Source organism: Artemia sp. Qi Xiang Cuo, chromosome 3, assembly GCF_049724085.1.
Source record: "Artemia sp. Qi Xiang Cuo chromosome 3, ASM4972408v1, whole genome shotgun sequence".
In the NCBI taxonomy this organism is placed as follows: domain Eukaryota; kingdom Metazoa; phylum Arthropoda; class Branchiopoda; order Anostraca; family Artemiidae; genus Artemia; species Artemia sp. Qi Xiang Cuo.
The window spans coordinates 11,086,658-11,109,292 of record NC_142796.1 but is presented as its reverse complement, the minus strand read 5'-3'; the positions used below and the strand labels follow the sequence as shown (position 1 = coordinate 11,109,292).

The 22,635-nt window shown below is 34.4% G+C and overlaps 1 protein-coding gene across 3 annotated transcripts in view; it reads left to right on the top strand.

The window, feature by feature from the left end:
* Ent2 (Equilibrative nucleoside transporter 2) overlaps positions 1–22,635 on the top strand; it is a 196,829-nt gene that overhangs the window by 99,014 nt on the left and 75,180 nt on the right. The window lies entirely within an intron of this gene.

The following is a 22,635-nucleotide window of genomic DNA, read 5'->3' as shown; positions in this document are numbered from 1 at the left end:
TAATTTCTTGAATTAAATTTCTACATCGTGTAGATCTAAGTCATGTAAACAATAAAGAGTTTGTTACTTACTTAGAATTTTGTCATAATTTCTTGAACGAAATGTCTTTGTTTATCCAGCAGGTGAATTCAAGAAAGAATTTGCTACTTACTTACAATTTTTTCATAATTTCTTGAATTCAACCAGACTGGTTTTTTAGGGACCAATCAGGAGAGACATGCAAAGTCGACAACTCTTGGATACACAAAATACGGAAATTTCATTCAAGAAATTATAAAAAATATTTGTAAGTAAGTAACAAGCTCTTTATTGATTTCACCTCTTGAATATACAGTACAGATACTTCATTCAAGAAACGTGATTAAACACGTTTTGAAACTACATGCTATTTGTATGCCTTTCCTTGACACTTTTCCAAACGAACAGGGATTCCCCACTGGTTCAAACTCGAAGTTATCAACCAGACTGGTTTTTTTAGGGACCAATCAGGAGAGACATGCAAAGTCGACAGAGCTTTATTTCATTTTTTAAGCTTAATTTAGACGAGGTTACGTGCGCGCACGTAACTTCGTCCAAATTAACCTTAAAAAAATGAAATAAAGCTTCAAAAGCAAAGAGTTGACTTCAGGAAAGAAATTGTTACTTACTGAGAATTTTTTAATAATTTCTTGAATTAAATTTCTACATCATGTAGCTAAGTGAAAATTGTTTGTGATAAAGAGAAAAAAAAAGTTACTTACTTGCGATTTTTTTTATAATTTATTTAATGAAGTATCTGTATTGTATATCCGAGAGGTGGAATTAATAAAGAGTGTGTTACTTACTTAAAAATATTTTCATAATTTCTTGAATGAAATTTCCATATTGCGTATCCAGGAGTTGACTTGAAAAAAGATATTGTTACTTACTGATAATTTTTCAATAGTTTCTTGAATTAAATTTTTACATCATTTAGCTAAGTGAAAATTGTTTGTGATAAAGAGAAAAAAAGTTACTTACTTGCGATTTTTTCATAATTTCTTGAAAGAAGTATCTGTACTGTATATCCAGGAGGTGAAATAAATAAAGAGTTTGTTACTTACTTACAAATATTTTCATAATTTCTTGAATGAAATTTCCATATTGTGTATCCAAGAGATGACTTCAAGAAAGAAATTGTTACTTACTGAGAAGTTTTTCATAATTTCTTGAATTAAATTTCTAAATCGTGTATCTAAGTCATGTAAACAATAAAGAGTTTGTTACTTACTTAGAATTTTGTCATAATTTCTTGAACGAAATGTGTTTGTTTATCCAGCAGGTGAATTCAAGAAAGAATTTGCTTCTTACTTACAATTTTTTCATAATTTCTTTAATGAAAATTCCTGTATTGTGTATCCAAGAGGTGACTTCAAGAAAGAATTTGTTACTTACTTACTTACAATTTTTTTTCATAGTTTCTTAAATGAAGTTTGTGCATTGTGTATCCAAGAGGTGACTTCAGGAAGGAGTTTGTCACTTGCTTAAAAAATAACTATTTTAACGAACAAGTGCGGGTTAAGCTTAAAGATATTTACTGCTTAAATGTATTAACAGATTTTTTTTTTTTTGAGAAAGAAAAAAAAAAAACAACAAATGTTTACATAAAAATAGTACTTAGAGTTCACTCTTAAACATCCACAAACGATGGTCCCATGATATAGAATAGTTTTTAACATGTCTTATGGATTTATCACGATCAGGTATGTTCTTAGGTATCCACTGTACGAAGAACGTAACCTCGTCTTCAGGACGGTGATAACCCCCTTCAAATTTAGGACACTTAAACTCTTCTAGATTGAAAAGTGGAATCCTAGGGTCACACTTTTGAATTAAAACTTTATCTGTAGGTACATTGCCCTTTACGTAAAGTGCTTCAACTCCGAAAAAGCTGCAAATTTCACTGACTTCCTCCTGGACATTTTTCAGTTCCTGACCAGTATTATTAAGTGGTGTAATCACTCTATCATAGAATCCAAGTCTGTTTATATAACGTAATGTAGTACTCCACAAGCTTTTATCATGCTCAAACAGATTATAGTTCACTAACCAATGATAACAGTCAATTTCTTCGAGATCTATAGACAATAATAAAAAAGCACATTCGAATATAACACCACAAGATGATTTTTTCAAACTGATAAATTCGGTGTCATACAGTCCTATCATCTTGGAGACTATTAATGTAGTTGTTAAGTAGAGAAATACTTCATCAAACTTTTATACCTTCGCTCAAGGTTGAACGGAGTTATGACTAGTGAGATGAGTCTTAAAACCATCTGAATTCATTGTGGGGAGGAGTCATAAAACCCGTGGAAGTCATTGCGGGGAGGAGTCATTGAACTCTCGGTAACTGATAAATTCTGTTTCATACTGTCCTATCATCTTGGAAGTTATAAATGTAGTTTTTAAGTAGAAAAATACTTCATCAAACTTTTATATCTTCACTCAAGGTTGAATGGAGTTATGGCTAGGGGGATGAGTCCTAAAACCATCTGAATTCATTGGAGGGAGGAGTCATAAAAACCCTCCAGGAACCTAACACTCATGAACATCTAAAAAACTATGTTTGAAAACCCTAACAGCTAATTAAATATTCTAATTCATGATTTCAGGCACGTAAGGCTCAATAGTAACTTGAACTCTAAAAAACAGAATATTGATACCAATAGATACAACAAAAATTTCCTTTAGTAGCTACGAAATTAGGCTAAAGCTCAAAAAAGTAAAAAATAGCAACCCACACATCCCAAATCATAGATTTCAGACAACACACACCAACGAAATACTAAGAAATCTAGCTCTGAAAAGTCAAACTAGCAAATTACACATCCCAAATCATAATTTTCCGACCACACACACCCATGACAGAGGTAAGAAATCCAGCTCGGAAAAGTCAAAAATAGCAAACCATCCATCCCAAATCATAGGTTTCAGACAACACATACCTATGAAAGACTAAGAAATCCAACTCCGATAAGTCGAAAATAGCAACCCATACATCCCGAAACATAACTTTCCCACAACATTCATCTACGAAAGACGGGAGCCCGGGGATGGCCTTTGAGGGTTTGAGGGGGCCCTTGAGGGCTGGGTGGTCCTTTGGTAGCTTGTGGGACCTTTGAGGACAGCAGGCTTCCGATAGGGTTGGGGTAGGAGGACCTGAATCCTTTGGGGTTGGGGTAGGAGACCTCACAACACTGTTCAAATGGAACTTGTGTATTATAACGACCACAGAGTTTCATCTTCAAATCCTCTTCTAAAATCATCTTTTAAATCATCTTTTAAAATGTCACTATACCCTCCATGTAACTGAACCCCTGTATAACCGAAACCCTGTACAACTGAACCCCCCCCCCCGTGCTACTGAAGTCTCATGCTACTGAACCCTCGTGCAACTCAACCGAATTTAACTAAACCCCCGTGTAACTGTACCCCCTTTAACTGAACCCTCGTGCAAGTCAACCCCCCATGCAACCTCTGATTTCTCATAGGCCACTGGGCTAATTTGGCTTTTGTGTGTGCCCCCATTGTTTTTTGTGTGGGTTCCATTGTAACTGAATCCTCGTGTAACTGAACCCCAAGCAAGTGAATCCCCATGCATCTGAACCTTCGTGCAAGTGAGACCTCTTTAACTGAACCCCTGTATAACCGAAACCCTGTACAACTGAACCCCCCTTTTTTATTTATTTAATTATGTAAAAGATCAAAAGTCTGTCTCATCCTTAACTCCTTACTCTTTATTGTGAAGTTGGCTTTTTTTTCCAAATTTTTAAAGAAAATCTGTTATGAGTTTTAAACTTGCTCCTTACTTTAGATGAAAAATCTTTTATATTTGTACTCAACCCACTTTAACTAAACTCACGTGTAACTGCACCCCCTTTAACTGAACTCTCGTGCAAGTCAACCCCCCATGCAACCCATGATGTCTCGTAGGCCACTGGGCTAATTTGGCTTTTGTGTGTGCCCTCATTGTTTTTTTGTGTGGGTTCCATTGTAACTGAATCCCCGTGTAACTGAACCCCAAGCAAGTGAATCCCCATGCATCTGAACCTTCGTGCAAGTGAGACCTCTTTAAATGAACCCCTGTATAACCGAAACCCTGTACAACTGAACCCCCCCCCGTTTTTATTTATTTAATTATGTAAAAGATCAAAAGTCTGTCTCATCCTTAACTCCTTACTCTTTATTGTGAAGTTGGCTTTTTTTTCTAAATTTTTAAAGAAAATCTGTTATGAGTTTTAAACTTGCTCCTTACTTTAGTTGAAAAATCTTTTATATTTGTTTAATTACATTTCATGAGACTGTAAAGAATGTAGGAAATAATCGAATCAAAACCCAAAACGATCAGAAATTAACATAAGTTTGGTGCAAAAATCCTCTTGTCATTTGCAAATTTTCTTAAGAAATTTGGAAAAAACCTATGTACAGATGATTTCCTGTGAAACTTATGGCAATTCACCTCCTGGAAAATTCCCTCCCCGTGGAAAATTCTCCTTGTGGAAAATCCCCTGCAGTGAACTCAAAATTTGGTACTTACATGTTACCCCCGACAACACTCAAGGAATGAAGTTAAGTTAATCCTAATCGAATATCCTAAAACATTATGAAAATATAATACTTTAGTAACCAAAAGATTCAAACGCTCCCAAAGAGACACACATAGCCCAAAGATACATACACGACCCCTAACTCTCCAAAACATCACTTGTGTATTATACAGTGCATAACCACCCCATCTCCTCCAATTCGCAAATCCCATTACTGCTTTTTTTTGCAAATGTTAATCAAACGTTTCCGATTCGTCGTTAGGTATTTTTCAAATTTATAACAAATTACCTTAGTTAACAGCTCCTTTTGGGCTACCTTAACTGTTAATCAGTTTAATCCTTTTTTTCTCCACTGATACAATCAATCACTAATTAATATCATTCATTGTCTAAGTAAATTAAGTTATCTCCTGCCCTACAGAAATGAGGGGACAAACCAATTTTTTTTGTCTGCTTTTCAAAATGATCGTATTTGGAAATCTGTCATTTAACACTAAGAAGTAAATTGAGTAACCCCTTTCGCAATAACAATAGGCTTAGCAGCAATTAAATCTCATTGTCGGCGACAATTCAATCAGATCACAGTAGTGAAAATGGAGTACCTTTTCGCCAAAAATTCGCAAATCTCGTAAACTAAAGAAGTAATTACCCTTTTCAAAAACATTACTCGTTCTATTAGCTAACCCATGAAACGAAATCAGTCTGATAGCGTTACACAATCTCGCCCCTAGTTCCAAAAATAGAATTCATGTAGCTTTCGTAGTAATAGGTTTGAAAACCTATTAGCCAAGTTTAAAAAAAAAAACCTACTAATCAACTTACAGATGAATGACCACGGATTTAACCTAAAAAAAAACTTGTATATCATTAACTAGAAATATACGTCAGAAAAACTTGTCCTTAATCATTGGACCGGTATTACATAAATATCTTGGCAAAGAAAGAGTGTAATGACCAGTAGAATAGAATACCTACCAGAAAAACCTGTTTGGTAAAGGGGCCTTGTAGAAATGAAATCTCTTACCCTACTTATCACGTAATACATACGTCCAATGGAATAATTTTATTTCCATCACTGAATTTGACAAAAGTCAAGACTCCTTCACCAACGCTATAAATTTTTGCCTCTTTGCTAACAGCCACACAACATTATATGGAGTTCCCTGACAATGATGCCAATTCATCTGCCAGCAATCTAATGTCTGCCTCATTTAGTGGCACTGATATAGCTTAGAGTTGTGATGAAGATACCGGCTTTTCATCTATTATACGGGTCAACGTTGTATCTTTCTTTATGCCGAATGGCTTTGCATCCTACTGTAAAGAGATTTAAGAATATGGTGTCACCTCATACCAATCGGGAGTCGGAAATTCCGCTCCTCAATTTCTTCCGCCAAGTCTATGTCAATAGTTAAGTGAGTGTTTTCACATCTCCCTTGACATGAGACCTTGTTATACTTATTTTTATCATATGTTGTACCCGTTGCAGGGCACCATAAGTACAACTATCCTTTCTGGTCCTTATCCTCAACGAGGTCCTTTGAGCAGTAATATTCTTTGGAAGATGCATTTCCTGCGGCTAGGGCTAGGCATACTAGTACCATTTATCATTCCTTTTACCCATTTGTCCTTTTTTCCTAGACACCATATTCTGAACTTGATTAAGTTCTCTTCTAGTCTTCTAGTCAAGAGTTTGTCTTCCATTGCATCAAAACGCACTGTTTATCTTCTGCTAATCTTTTGCCGCGTCTGCTTTTCACATTGATTGGGATAAGTTTTGCAGCATCAGCAAAGCTTGTCTTTTTCCCCAGCCAACTGACTGGGCCTTTTCTTATTCCTTGCCTCAAATTTTTGCACCCTCCAGGACAAATTATTCTGATACAAAGTCATATATTAATTACGGTTCAAAATAAAAGGGATAGTCAACAAATTTAGGGACCTGTTAGATATCATATTTAGTTAAAAAAATTGTGATGACAAGCAGGGCCGTATCGAGGATTATTTTCGGGGTGGGGAGGTTACAAAAAAACTTCCAAAAACGCATAATAAATTCGTTTATATTCATTTTTTGTTACGTTTTTACGAGTCATACAAAGTTTTTTTTCGGAGGCGGGGGGGGGGGTTCAAACCCCCTAGCACCCCTGGATATGGCCTTGTAAATTACATTTTATTGTTACATTAAATTAATTGAATTGCTTTTAATTATGGAATTAAATTTCTAAATTGAACTAATCAAATTAATTAGTTATTAGGTACTTGTATGATATAGCCCCTACCGCTCAAGTTGTTAATTAATTGACGCGTTATAGAACCGTTTTTTTTGTTAGTTTCATTTAGCTTAGCGTGAGACAAGACAAAGAGAGGTGACAGAATATATGGAAAATATATAATATGGGCAATATGTTTCCACAATAGGGGGTGGGGGTACAGTATATGGACAGTGTGAAATTAAAAAACAATTTACTTCATAATATGCAGAATAATTGTAATAAGCATACAGACCCACTATACTTTACCTAACATGCAAGTATATAGCCCAAGTTAGTTTCTAAAGTATTATATTGTTGTCATACTTAGGTATATTTCATAAGGATTGAGCGTCAGAGAAACTTATTAGACGAATATTCGGAAGAGGTTATATCATACAAGTAACAATTGTTAAATTATATTTAATTATTAGATTACATCAATTTAATTGCTGAATTATTAGAAAATTAAATTATGTCACAGGATTGATTATAGCATTGTACAAACCACTGTATATAAATAATATAACAGTAAGATCACGGGTCAGTGATTTTTGGCACTACATCCTCGGCGTGTACAAACAGCTCCCCCCATTTAATCTGTCATTAGCGGGTCGATGTACAATGTTGAAGCCATGTTTCGCATTCAAGAGAAATCTGACTTGTCTACTCGTGAGAAAATCGAATGTCGCTTATGTTTATAGTTGTTTAAAAGTTCTCCGGAGCACTTGCATCTCGGTCCGGGTTTGTATAATGGTTGAGATAGGGATTAATCGTACTGTGTTATACCTATATACAGTGGTGCAAACGCTCTTGGCTTAGTTATACTTGCCAAATATACAGTGCTGGTGGCCAGTTCGTATATTTCTATGTTTTTATTACTTTACTGTATATATTAAATATTCTGTGTTCCATTATTGTTTCAGGTTATTTGATTTGAAGGAAGCAAGTTATATTCCAGAATCACCAGCACTTTATTTTTTGCTATTATTTTATTTTTTTGACCCCCCCCCCCCCACCTCACCAAAAAAACATTAAAACAACTGTTTCGCATTTAATTAGCAGAATCACTTCTAAAATGAATGGTTTTCAGTAATAACAAAGTTTCACTTTCTTGTGCCATCAAAGACAAATTATTCTGATACAAAAGAAATATGTCTTAATGACGGTTCAAAACAAAAGGGATAGTCATCAATTCTAGGGACCTGTTATATAAGACATTTATTCCGAAAATTGCTATTAAAAGCCCCGAAAGCCTAATTTGAATTTCTGGGTGAATAAATGAAAACAGGACAGATAAAGGGACTATAGTATTTCAAGAGGAAATTAGTATGATTTCTAGGGAAATTATTTGAAAAAAATTACGTTTTCTAAAAGAGGCTGAGTTACAAGGTCGACCCTTAAAACACCCTGTCGAGAAAGAAAAGAATAATACACAATCATCTAACAGTTAGTCAAGCAATAATAAGTAGGCTAATAAACTGTACAAAAACGTGCAGAAATTATTTGAAAAAAACTACGTTTTCTAAAGAGTTAAAGAGGCTGAGTGACAAGTTCGAACCTTAAAACGGAGCGACATTAAAACTTAAAACGAACAGAAATTATTCCGTATATTAAAGGGGCTGTGCCCTCCTCACCGCCTCGATATTTACGATAAATTTTCACTTTATAAAAAATTTTTTTTTTAAACAAAAAAAACTTTAGCTTACAGTGCGCGGCGTTGCGGAGGGCACATCCCCTTTCATATACGGAATAATTTCTGTTCGTTTTAAGTTTTAATGTCGCTCCTTACTTTCAGTTTAAAATTTTTTTTTTATTTAAAGGCTGCGAAACCGGGGGTTTGGGGGGCGGCAGCCCCCCAACTGTACCTTCTAATCCCTGTACGTTTTAAGGTTCGAACTTGTGACTCAGCCTCTTTAACTCTTTAGAAAACGTAGTTTTTTTCAAATAATTTCCCTAGAAATCATACTAATTTTCTCTCGAAATACTATAGTCTCTTTTTCTGTCCTGTTTTCATTTATTCACCCAGAAATTCAAATTAGGCTTTCGTGGCTTTTAATAGCAACTTTTGGAATAAATGTCTTATATAACAGGTCCCTAAATTTGATGACTATCCCTTTTGTTTTGAACCGTCATTAAGACATATTTTTTTTGTATCAGAATAATGTGTCTTTGATGGCACAAGAAAGTGAATCTTTGTTATTACTGAAAACCATTCATTTTAGAAGTGATTCTGCTAATTAAATGCGAAACAGCTGTTTTAATGTTTTTTTGGTGAGGTGGGGGGGGGGGTCAAAAAATTAAATAATAGCAAAAAATAAAGTGCTGGTGATTCTGGAATATAACTTGCTTCCTTCAAATCAAATAACCTGAAACAATAATGGAACACAGAATATTTAATATATACAGTAAAGTAATAAAAACATAGAAATATACAAACTGGCCACCAGCACTGTATATTTGGCAAGTATAACTAAGCCAAGAGCGTTTGCACCACTGTATATAGGTATAACTTAGTACGATTAATCCCTATCTCAACCATTATACAAACCCGGACCGAGATGCAAGTGCTCCGGAGAACTTCTAACAACTATAAACATAAGCGACATTCGATTTTCTCACGAGTAGACAAGTCAGATTTCTCTTGAATGCGAAACATGGCTTCAACATTGTACATCGACCCGCTAATGACAGATTAAATGGGGGGAGCTGTTTGTCCACGCTGAGGATGTAGTGCCAAAAACCACTGTCCCATGATCTTACTTTTATATTACTTATATACAGTGGTTTGTACAATGCTATAATCAATCCTGTGACATAATTTAATTTTCTAATAATTCAGCAATTAAATTGATGTAATCTAATAATTAAATATAATTTAACAATTGTTACTTGTATGATATAGCCTCTTCCTAATATTAAATAAAAAAAACAAGTTTTTTAAACTGAAAGTAAGGAGCGACATTAAAACTTAAAACGAACAGAAATTATTCCGTACATGAAAGGGGCTGTCCCCTCCTCAACGCTTCGCTCTTTATTCCGTATATGAAAGGGGCTGTCCTCCTCAACGCCTCGCTCTTTACGCTAAAGTTTGACTGTCTCACAAATTTTTTTTTTAAACAATAAAAAAATTTAGCGTAAAGAGCGAGGCGTTGAGAGGGACAGCCCTTTTCATATACGGAATAAAGAGCGAGGCGTTGAGGAGGGGACAGCCCTTTTCATGTACGGAATAATTTCTGTTCGTTTTAAGTTTTAATGTCGCTCCTTACTTTCAGTTTAAAAAACCCTGTTTTTTTTATTTAATTTCTGATCGTTTTTTAGTTAATGCAGCTTTTATTTGCATAAAAATTTTACTTTTCTTTTGCTAAATGAATGTCTTTACAAATTAACTTACGTAACTAACTTCTATATTCGTATATTTTTCTTCTGGCAAAAATTCAAAGTTGCAGATTTTTGCAGATATGAGCTTGAAACCTATGTAATAGGGTTTTCTGATACGCTGAATCTGACGTTGTGATTTTCATTAAAATTCTTCCACTTGTAGGGGATGTTTCCCCCTCTTTAAAAAATCGAGTAAATTTCCTCAGGCTTGTTGCCTTTGATGAGTAATACTAAACTTAATAAAATTTATATATTTAGAATCAGCATTATAAACACATTCTTTTGATACATTTATTGACATCAAAATTCCGTTTTTAAAAGTTTCGATTACTATTGAGCCGTATCGCTTGTTTTTTTATTGTTTTTTTTTATTACGTATATGTTATTATGTATATGAGGGGGTTTTGCCCTTAGTCAATACCAAGCTCTTTACGTTAAAAGTTAAAAAAAAATTTTATTCACAAACCCCTGAATCACAAAGGCCGGTTAATTAGAATAGATAGCTCTTTTGAAAGCACTAAAAAAAAAACTGTAGCTTAAAGAGCGAGGTATTGACTTGGAGGAGAACCCCCTAACATACGTTATAATTTATGTTCGTTTTAAGTTATAATATTCATTCTTACATTTAATTTTAAAAAACTTGGTTTTTTTTTATTTAATTTCTGATCGTTTTTTAAATAATGCTTGGAAATCCGGCGCCCCCTTCATAGAAATGTCCCTTACCCCAAAGAAACATCCTCCACGGAAATATTCTCCAGAGTAACTCCCTCCTCTAGCCCCCCTCCAGAAAAAATCCTTCCTGAAAATGGTTGTATACTTCCCAATAACCAATAAATAATGCTGGCAAGTCCGGCGCCCCCTTCATGGCGATTTCCCTTCCCCCATGAAAACTTCCTTCATGAACAGATCATCCAACATAACCCCCGACCTACCCTTCTCTCCCACTACCTGAAAAAAAAACTCCTGTAAACTTCTGTATACTTCCGAATAACGAATACTATATGTTAACATTGGGTAAAGTTAATATCTTTTAGCCCTCCCTCTGGATACTTCGGGGGATTAAGTCATCCCAAAAGACATATTTATCATATTTTCGACCTTGCTGAACAAAATGGCTATCTCAAAATTTTGATCGGGTGACTTTGGTAAAAAAACAAGCGGGGGAGGGGGTCTAGTTGCCCTACATTTTTTTTTGTCACTTAAAAAGGGAACTAAAAAATTTAATTTCCGTTCAATTGAGCCCTCCCACGATATTCTCGGACCACTGGGTCTATACGAACACCCCTGGGAAAAAGAAAACAAAAAAAAAAACAAACAAACAAACAAATAAACACGCAACCGTGATCTTTCTTCTGGCAAAAATGCAAAAATCCACATTTTTGTGGATAGGAGCTTTAAAATTCTACAAATGGTTTCTCTGATACACTGAATATGATGAAGTAAGTCTTATCAAGGTTCTATAACTTTTAAGGGGTCTTTCTCCCTTTTTTTTGAAAATCAGCCAAATGTTCTCAGGCGCGTAACTTTAGATGGGTAGCACTAAACTTGATGAAAGCTATATATTTGAAATCAGCATTAAAATTTGATTCTTTTGATATATCTATTGGCATCAAAAACCCGTTTTCTAGAGTTTCGGTTACCATTGAGCCGGGTCGCTCCTTACTTACAGTTCGTTACCACGAACTGTTTGATTCGTCTGATAAGTTTCTCTGACGCTCAATCCTTATGAAATATACCTAAGTATGACAACAATATAATACTTTAGAAACTAACTTGGGCTATATACTTGCATGTTAGGTAAAGTATAGTGGGTCTGTATGCTTATTACAATTATTCTGCATATTATGAAGTAAATTGTTTTTTAATTTCACACTGTCCATATACTGTACCCCCACCCCCTAATGTGGAAACATATTGCCCATATTATATATTTTCCATATATTCTGTCACCTCTCTTTGTCTTGTCTCACGCTAAGATAAATGAAACTAACAAAAAAAAAAAACGGTTGTATAACGCGTCAATGAATGAACAACTTGATCGGTAGGGGCTATATCATACAAGTACCTAATAACTAATTAATTTGATTAGTTCAATTTAGAAATTTAATTCCATAATTAAAAGCAATTCAATTAATTTAATCTAACAATAAAATGTAATTTAATGGCCATATCCAGGGGTGCTAGGGGGTTTGAACCCCCCCCCCCGCCTCCCCAAAAAAAACTTTGTATGACTCGTAAAAACGTAACAAAAAATGAATATAAACGAATTTATTATGCGTTTTGGAAGTTTTTTTGTAACCTCCTCCCCCCCCCGAAAATAATCCTCGATACGGCCCTGCTTGTCATCACAATTTTTTTAACTAAATATGATATCTAACAGGTCCCTAAATTTGTTGACTATCCCTTTTATTTTGAACCGTAATTAATATATGACTTTGTATCAGAATAATTTGTCCTGGAGGGTGCAAAAATTTGAAATTTTGTTGTTACTAAAGACCGTTTATTTAAATAATGTCTTTTAGTTCGCTGTTTTAACTAATTTTGGCTGAAAATAGTCTAAAATTACAACTAAAGATGATCCTTTGTTAAGACATTCAGAAAGATATTTCCCTGGAATACCAATTTTCTCATTTTCTCTTGAAATGATACACTTTAGTCCCTTATCTATCCTGTTTTTACTTGTTGACCCCGAAATTCGAATTAGGTCCTTCGGGGCTTGTGATAGCAATTTTTTGAAATAAATATCTAATCTAAGAGGTCTCTAAATTTGTTGACTATCCCTTTTGCTTTGAACCGTCATTAAGACATGTTGTTTTTATAGTATCAAAATAATTTTCTTGGAGGGTACAAGAAAATAAAACATTGTTATTGCTGAAAAAATTCGTTTTAAAAGTTTTTCTGCTAAATATTAATGAAATTGCTGTTTAAAAAATTTTGTCTTAGGTTCAAAACGTGAAATTAAAGAAAAAAAAAGTTTTTTCAATTAAAAGTAAGGAGCAACATTAAAACTTAAAACGAACAGAAATCATTTTATGAGAGGGGTCCCTCCTCGTCAATACCTCGCTCTTTATGCTAAAGTTAGAATTTTGTCTTAATTCTTTAAGAATGACTCCTGAATCACTAAGGCCGTTTAATTATAATAAAAAGTTCTTTTATCAGTGCTAAAAACAACTTTAGTGTAAAGAGCAAGTTATTGACAAGGGGATGACCCCCCTCATATACTTAATAATTTCTGTTCTTTTTAAGTTTTAATGTTGCTCCTTGCTTTCAGTTGAAAAACTTTTGTTTAATTTCATATCGTTTTTTTTAATAATGCTGGAAAATATAGCTCCACCTCCATGGAAAATTCCCTTCCCACATGGAAAGATGGAAAGATCCTTCCACATAACCTCCCAACCCCCCCCCCCCCCCCACACCAGAAAAATCCCCCTGAAAATGTCTCTACACTTCCCAATAACCAATACTATATATAAACAATGGGCAAACTTCATAACTTGCAGCCCTTCCCCCGGAGACTGTGGGGGGGTTAAGTCATCCTCAAAGGCATAGGTATTAGGTTTTTCGACTATGCTGAACAAAATGGCTATCTCAAAATTTTGATAGGATGACTTTAGTGAAAAATTATCGTGGGAGGGGGGCTAGGTGCCTTCCAATATTTTTGGTCACTTTAAAAGGGAACTAGAACTCTGGATTTTCGATCAAATGAGCCCTCTCCCGATCTTCTAGGATCACAGGCTCGATATGATCACCCTTGGAAAAAAAAGCATCCGTGATCTTTCTTCTGGCAGAAAATGCAAAATTCCACATTTTTGTACTTTGGAGCTTGAAACCTCTATAGTAGAGTTCTCTGGTATGCTGAATCTGATGGAGTTATTTTAATTAAGATCACTTGATGTTTTGGGGGTGTTTCCCCCCTTTTTTTCACAAATTAAACAGGTACCATTAAGTTTGAGGAATTTTACATATTTTGAATAACCATCAAAATTCGATTCTTTTGATGTATCTATTGTTATCAAGACTCTATTTCTTAAGAGTTTCTGTTACTATTGAGCCGCATTGCTCCTTACTTACAGTTCGTACCACGAACTGTTTGGTAATAGCGAAAAATAAAGAGCTGGTGATCCTGGAATATAACTTGCTTCCTCCAAATCAAATAACCTGAAACAATAACTGAAAACGAGATATTTAATATATACAGAAAAGTAATAAAAATATAGAAATATACAAACTGGCTACCAGCGTTGTATATTTGACAAGCATAACTAAGGAAAGAGCGTTTGTATATTGCTACAATCAAGCATGTGACTTAACTTAATTTAATAATAATTTAATGATTAAACTAGTTTCATTTAATCATCAAATATAATTTAACAATTAATTAATCTGATTAGTTTAATTTAGAAATTTGATTCTATAATTAAAAGCAATTCAGTGATTCACTTAGTTAAATTAACAATAAAATGGATCTTGATTTAATAATTAAAAATAAATGCATGTTAACATCGCTGCTGGCGTTGGAATTGAACCCAAGATTCCCTGGTTACTTACCGGGTCTTCCAACCCTCCTTCAATTTCAGTAAAAAATTTCCTTTGTTCGCCAAGCCTATACACCTTAACAATTCCTTCCGAAGTATTTCCGATTTCTTAATATCCTGGACGAATATAACATCCTTAACGAGTGTTTCCAAAGTAATTTGGAATTTGGAAATAAATATTTTTATCAAGTACAAAAACACTCGTGTAAAAAAAAGCTTTTATGTAAAAAAAAAATTCATGTAAAAATGCGCTCAGAAAAGTTTCGAAAATGCATCCAGAAAAAGTTTGAAAAATGTATTCGAAACAAGCTTGTTTTTGGAAAGATTTGGATACCATCAGGCACCATGATGTGAATATTTTTAATGATTTCCTTTGCGAAGTGCGGGGGTTTTGTTATTTTTTCAAGCCTTGCAATTATGTCTTTTTTTTCAGAAACTGAGATTAGGCACTTATTACTATCTTAATATTGCCATCTGCACTAATTTTGTCTTATTATTACACTGAAAAAGTGTCAAAAAATACCCAAGTCTAGAGAGAGTTGGTAATTTTTAGTTTCGACACTAGTGTCAGCACTCTAATAGGTTACCCACACTCTTTGGTTCATTAAATAAAAAAAACAAGTTTTTTAAACTGAAAGTAAGGAGCGACATTAAGACTTAAAACGGACAGAAATTATTCCGTATGTGAATGGGACTGTCCCCTCCTCAACGCCTCGCTCTTTACGCTAAAGCTTTTTATTGTTTTAAAAAACAGGTTTGTGAGAAAGAGTCTAAATTTATAAATAATGCTGGGAAATCCGCTCTTTACGCTAAATTTTTTTGTTCGTTTTAAAAAATAAAGTTGTGAGACAGAGTCAAACTTAAGCGTAAAGAGCGAGGCGTAGATGAGGAGGGGGCCGCCCCTTTCTAGGAAATCTAGGAATATAGAAGTTCGTTAAGTAAGTTAATTCGTAAGTTACGTATATTTATTACTAATAAAAACGTTCGCAAATAAAATTAAACAAGTTTCGAGAAAGCCATTTCACCAAATAAAAGTAAAATTAATATGCAAATTTTGTTTTAATTATTCATGTACGGCGAGCCAAAATCAAAACCTGCATTAATTCAAAAACGTTCAAAAATTGAATAAAAAAAAAAAGTTTTTTAACTGAAAGTAAGGAACGACGTTAAACCTTAAAACGAACAGAAATTATTCCTTATATGAAAGGGGCTGTCCCCTCCTCAACGCCGCGCTCTTTACGCTAAAGTTTCATTTTATAACAACTCTATTTGTTTGAACAATAAAAAACTTTAGCGTAAAGAGCGAGGCGTTGAGGAGGGGACAACCCCTTTCATATACGGAATAATCAAACAGTTCGTGGTAACGAACTGTAAGTAAGGAGCGAACCGGCTCAATGGAAACCGAAACTCTAGAAAACGGGTTTTTAATATCAGGAGATACATCAAAAGAATCATATTTCAATGCTGATTTCAAATATATAACTTTCATCAAGTTTAGTCCTACCCATCAAAAGTTATGCGCCTGAGAAAATTTGGCTGATTTTAGGCAAAAGGGCAAAAGACCCCCTAAAAATTATAGAACCTTAATAAAAATCACACCATCGTATTTAGCATATCAGAGAACCCTACTGTAGATGTTTCCAACACCTATCTACAAAAATATGGAATTATCCATATTTTGCCAGAACAAAGATCACGGACGTGTGTTTTTTTGTTTTTTTTTTCCAGGCGTGATCGTATCGACCCAGTGTTCCTAGAATATCGTGGGAGGACTCATCGGAGCGGAAATTAAAAGTTCTAGTGCCCTTTGTAAGTGAGCAAAAAACTGGAGGGCAACTAGGCCCCCTCCCATGCTAATTTTTTTCCCAAAGTCACCCGATCAAAATTTTGAGATAGCCATTTTGTTCAGCATGGTTGAAAATATGATAACTATGTCTTTTAAGATAACTTAAACCCCCGAAGTCCCCGGGGGGAGGGCTGAAAGTTATGAATTTTACCCAAGTTGGTTATTGGGAAGTATACAGACGTTTTCAGGGGGGATTTTTTCTGGTAGGCGGGGGGTGTCGGGGGTTATATGGGAAGATCTTTCCATGAAGGAAGTTTTCATGGGGTAAGGTACATCGGTATGAAGGGGGTGCCGGATTTCCCATCATTATTAAAGAAAAAGATCAGAAATTAAATTAAAAAAAACAAGTTTTCCAACTGAAAGTAAGGAACTACATCAAAACTTAAAACGAACAAAAAATATTACGTATATGATTGGGTTCATCCCCAAGTCAATACCTCGCTCTTTAAGCCAAAGATTTTTTAGTACTTTCATAAGAGCTATTTATTCTAATTAACGGTCTTTGTGATTTAGGGGTCATTTTTAAAGAATTGGAACAAAATTCGAACTATAGCTTAAAGAGCAAGGTATTGACTAGGGGGCGAACCCCCTAATATACGTATTAAAAATCTAGGATTATAGAAGTTCGTTAAGTAAGTTAATTCGTAAGTTACGTATATTTATTACTAATAAAAACATTCGTAAATAAAATTAAACAAGTTTCGAGAAAGTCATTTAACCACATAAAAGTAAAATTAATCTGCAAATTTTGTGTTAATGACTCATGCACTGTGAGCCAAAATCAAAACCTGCATTAATTAAAATGTTAAAAAATTAAATAAAAAAAAACAAGTTTTTTTAAGTGAAAGTAAGGAACGACGTTAAAACTTAAAACGAACGGAAATTATTCCGTATATGAAACGGGCTGTCCCCTCCTCAACGCCAAGATCGCGGATGCGTGTTTATTTGTTTTTTTCCCAGGGGTTATCGTATCGACCCGGTGGTCCTAGAATATCGTGGGAGGACTAATTGGATCGGAAATTAAAAGTTCTAGAGCCCTTTTTAAGTGACCCAAAAATAAGGAGGGCAACTAGGCCCCCTCCCACGCTCATTTTTTTCCCGAAGTCACCTGATCAAGAGATAGCCATTTTGTTCAGCATGGTCGAAAATATGATAACTATGTCCTTTAGGATGACTTAATCCCCCGAAGTCCCCGAGGGGAGGGCTGAAAGTTATGAACTTTGCCCAATGTTAACATATTGTATTGGTTCTTAGGAAGTATACAGACGTTTTCAGGGAGGATTTTTTCTGGTAGTAGGGAGGTGGGTTGGTTGGGGGTTATGTGGGAGGATCTTTCCACGAAGGAAGTTTGCATGGGGGAAGGGACATTGCTATGAAGAGGGCGCCGGATTTCCCAGCATTATTTAAAAAACAATCAGAAATTAAATATATAAAAAAAATTTTCCAACTGAAAATAAGGAGTAAGATCAAAACTTAAAACGAACAGAAAATATTATGTGTATGATTGGGTTCACCCCCTAGTCAATACCTCGCTCTTTAATCCAAAGATTTTTTAGTACTTTCATAAGAGCTATTTATTCTAAATAACGGCCTTTGTGATTAAGGGGTCATTTTTAAAGATCTGGAACAAAATTCGAACTTAAGCTTAAAGAGCGAGGTATTGAATAGTAGGCGAGCCCCCTAATATACGTATTAAAAATGTATGAACATAGAAGTTCCTTACATAAGTTAATTCGTAGGTTACGTATATTTAATACTAATAAAAACGTTCGTAAATAAAATTAAACAAGTTTCGAGAGAGCCATTTAACCAAATAAAAGTAGAATTAATATGCAAATTTTGTTTTAATTATTCATGTACGGTGAGCCAAAATCAAAACCTGCATTAATTCAAAAACGTTCAAAAATTAAATAAAAAAACAAGTTTTTTCTACCTGAAGGTAAGGAACGACGTTATCACTTAAAGCGAACAGAAATTATTCCGTATATGAAAGGGGCTGTCCCCTTCTCAACGCCTCGCTCTTTACGCTAAAGTTTGACTTTATCACAACTCTTATTTTTCTTTAAACAATAAAAAACTTTAGCCTAAAGAGCGAGGCTTTGAGGAGGGAACAGCCCCTTTCATATGCGGAATAATTTCTGTTCGTTTTAAGTTTTAACGTCGTTCCATACTTTCAGTTAAAAAAACTTGTTTGTTTTTTTATTTAATACCCACAACAGCTCTATAATAGGGAATAGGTTTAATAGCGTTCGCTGTTTCTGGGCTAGTTTAGGCTATTCTTGGGCTAGTGATTGCGCCTGTTTGGGCTATACGTTCTGCCAAAAGCCTGGCAACCATTATTGAGAGCCTTACAAATTGGTCTTTTATGGAAATTGCAGATAAAGCTTAATTAGTAATTAATTATTTTTCTGTATGGAATTTATAGACATTTTAGAAAACTGAAGAACTCTAATGAAACTAAAAGAAGCATGTATATATATATATATATATATATATATATATATATATATATATATATATATATATATATATATATATATATATATATATATATATATATATATATATATATATATATATATATATATATATATATATATATATATATATATATATATATATATATATATATATATATATATATATATATATATATATATATATATATATATATATAGACTAGCCGTCCTAGCCAAGTTGACTGGTGCGCTGGATCTAACATCTTTTGTCCGAGAGGACGAGGGTTCGAATCCTAGTGTACTCAATTATTTGGTTTGGGACGGGGTTCAGTGGCGTGACTCTGTAAGCTCAGCTGGCATCTACCCAGCTTTAAATGGGTACCTGGAGTAATCTGGGGAAGGTAAACAAGAAGGGTGTCAGAAAGCACAGGATGGTTGGCCCTCAACCCCCCCCCCCATCGCACTTCTTGGCTGATTCAAACAGTTCGTGGTTACGAACTGTTAAAAGTAACGCGCCTGAGAAAATTTGCCTTATTTTCGAAAAAAGGGAGAAACACCCCCTAAAAATCATAGAACCTTAATGAAAATTCCACCATCAGATTCAGGATGTCAGAAAACCCTATTGTAGAGGTTTCAAGCTCCTATCTGCAAAAATGTGCAATTTTGTATTTTTGCCAGAAGAAAGATCACGGATTGACCAGGGGTAATCGTATCGACCCAGTGGTCCTAGAATATCACAGGAGTGCTCATTTGAACGGAAATTAAATGTTCGAGTGCCTTTTTTAAGTGACCAAAAAAATGGGGGGCAACTAGGCCCCTTCCTACGCTCTTTTTTCTCAAAGACACCGGATCAAAATTTTGAGATATCCATTTTGTTCAGCATGGTCGAAAGTATAATAACTATGTCTTTGAGGATGATTTAATCCCTTACAGTCCCCGGGGGAAGGGCTGCAAGTTATGAACTTTGTCCAATATGTACATATAGTATTGTTTATTGGTAAGTATACAGAAGTTTTCAGGGGGGATTTTCTCTGGTAGTGGGGGGGGGCGGGGGTTACGTAAGAGGATCTTTCCATGGAGGAAGTTTTTATGGGGGAGAGGCATTTCTATGAGGGGGCACCAGATTTCTGAGCATTATTTAAAAAACAATCAGAAATTAAATATAAAAAAAACAAGTTTTTCAACTGAAAGTAAGGAGTAACATAAAAAGTTAAAACGAACAGAAATTATTACTTATATCATTGAGTTCGCCCCCTAGTCAATACCTCGCTCTTTACGCTTAAGTTTTTTTATTCATTCCATAAGAGCTATTTATTCTAATTAATGGCCTTTGTGATTAAGGGGTCATTCTTAAAGAAATGGAACAAAATTCGAACTTTGTCGTAAAGAGCGAGGGATTGACTAGGGGGCGAATCCCCTAATGTACGTAATAAAAATATAAGAATATAGAAGTTCGTTACGTAAGTTAATTCGTAAGTTACTATTAACAAAAATGTCCGTAAATAAAATTAAACAACTTTCGAGAGAGCCATTTAACCAAAAAAAAGAATTAATATAAAAATTTTGTTTTAATTATTCATGTACAGTGAGCCAAAATCAAAACCTGCATTAATTCAAAAACGTTTAATAATTAAATAAAAAAACAAGTTTTTTTTTAACTGAAAGTAAGGAGCGACATTAAAACTTAATACGAACAGAAATTATCCCGTATATGAAAGGGGCTGTCCCCTCCTCAAAGCCTTGCTCTTTACGCTAAAGTTTGACTCTTTCTCATAGCTATATTTCTTAAAACAATAAAAAACTTTACCGTAAAGAGCAAGGCGTTGAGGAGGGGACAGCCTTCATATACGGAATAATTTCTGGTCGGTTTAAATTTCAATGTCGCTCCTTACTTTCAGTTGAAACTTGCTTATTCTATTTAATATGGGTTATATCCATCTGTAGTTGGCTAAACTAGAATAGGCTACTCAAAATTAGCCCAGGTTAAGCACTGTTTTTACTCAAAGTGTAGTCAGCTAATCTAAGCGTCCGCTTCACAAAATTGAATAAAAAAAACAAGTTTTTTCAACTGAAAGCAAGGACCAACATTAAAACTTAAAGTGAAAAGAAATTATTAAGTATATGAGGGGGTTTCCCCCCTCTCAATACCTTCCTCTTTACGCTAAAGAATTTTTAGAACTTTTAAAAGAGCTTATTATTCTAATTAAACCGCCTTTGGGCTTCAAGAATCATTCTTAAATAATTATAACAGAAAGTCAAACTTTAGCGTAAAGAGCGAGATATTGAGGGGGAGGGGTATTCCCCTCAAATACGTAATAATTTCAGTTCGTTTTAAGTTTTAATGTTGCCCCTTACTTTCAGTTGAAAAAAATTGTTATTTTTTATTTAATCACGGTTAAGTATAAGGGTTCTCTGATACGCTGAATCTGGTGGTGTGATTTTCATTGAAGTTCTATGACTTAGGGGTTGTTTCGGGTTGTTTCTCCCTTTCTTCGAAAATAAGCCAAATTTTCTCAGGCGCGTAACTTTCGATGGGTAAGATTAAACTTGATGAAACTTATATATTAGAAATCAGCATAAACATTTGATTCTTTTTATGTATCAATTGGTATCAAAACCCCGCTTGTTAGAGTTTTGGTTACTATTGAGCCGGGTCGTTCCTTACTTACAGTTCGTTACCACGAACTGTTTGATACAATGGGTTTATAATGTAGCTGGGTAGTGCTTGATAGCGTTTTTTTTTTTTTTTTAGATGAACTTATTTCCTCTGTTTATTTTTAATACTCTTTGCCTTGGCTGATTTATCACCTTCAAAGACCTTAGGGTACTATTAACACCAACTAATGCTGTGTCAAGTGATCATTTCAGTTTCGGCGGTAACATCTTAGTAAAGAGAATCGTTACACGAAGTACGGTGATTAGAGTGCTTCAGTAAAATATATACAAATCAAAGCCCTATGATTTAAGTAAGTGACATTTTGAAATAAGCAAAAATGTTAAACAATTTTAATTTGTTAAGCGATATTTAATAATTTAACTTAAACTTAAATTTAATAGTTGAATGAACAAAATTGAGAAGAGGTATTTAAATTTTTGCTGTGAAAGATACTTAAAAAATAACGACTTTGAGATATCTTCTGAAGACAGTAACCAGTCAACTTTTGAATAACTTAAGTTATTTTTTCATTAAATGACAGGTTTGTCTATGTTTTTATTTTGTGGTCCTTGTTTCAGGAGTAGGAAACGAAAACCCTTATAGTAGGCTAAGCTACACAAATAGATGCACCTTACGTCTATAATTTGTCAGTGGGATTGTTTGGACCAATCTACCCCCCCCCCCGCCCCCGCTCCAGGAATTTTTTAATGAAGTTAAAGTTTCGATTGGTCTACAAGAATTTAGAATTTGACACAATTAGGCTGTTGGGCGTTCCGGTTGAGCACGCAAGAGGTTGCAGTAAACCTCGGTGGTTGCAGCAGACGAGAAATCTAACTCATCTTGAACTGAGACTTTTTTTATGTTGGTTTTAACCTCACTTGATGTCTAGCTAATGTTCTTTAACCTATTCTTCAGAGCCTTAGTATTTTGTCTAAGGGCTATTT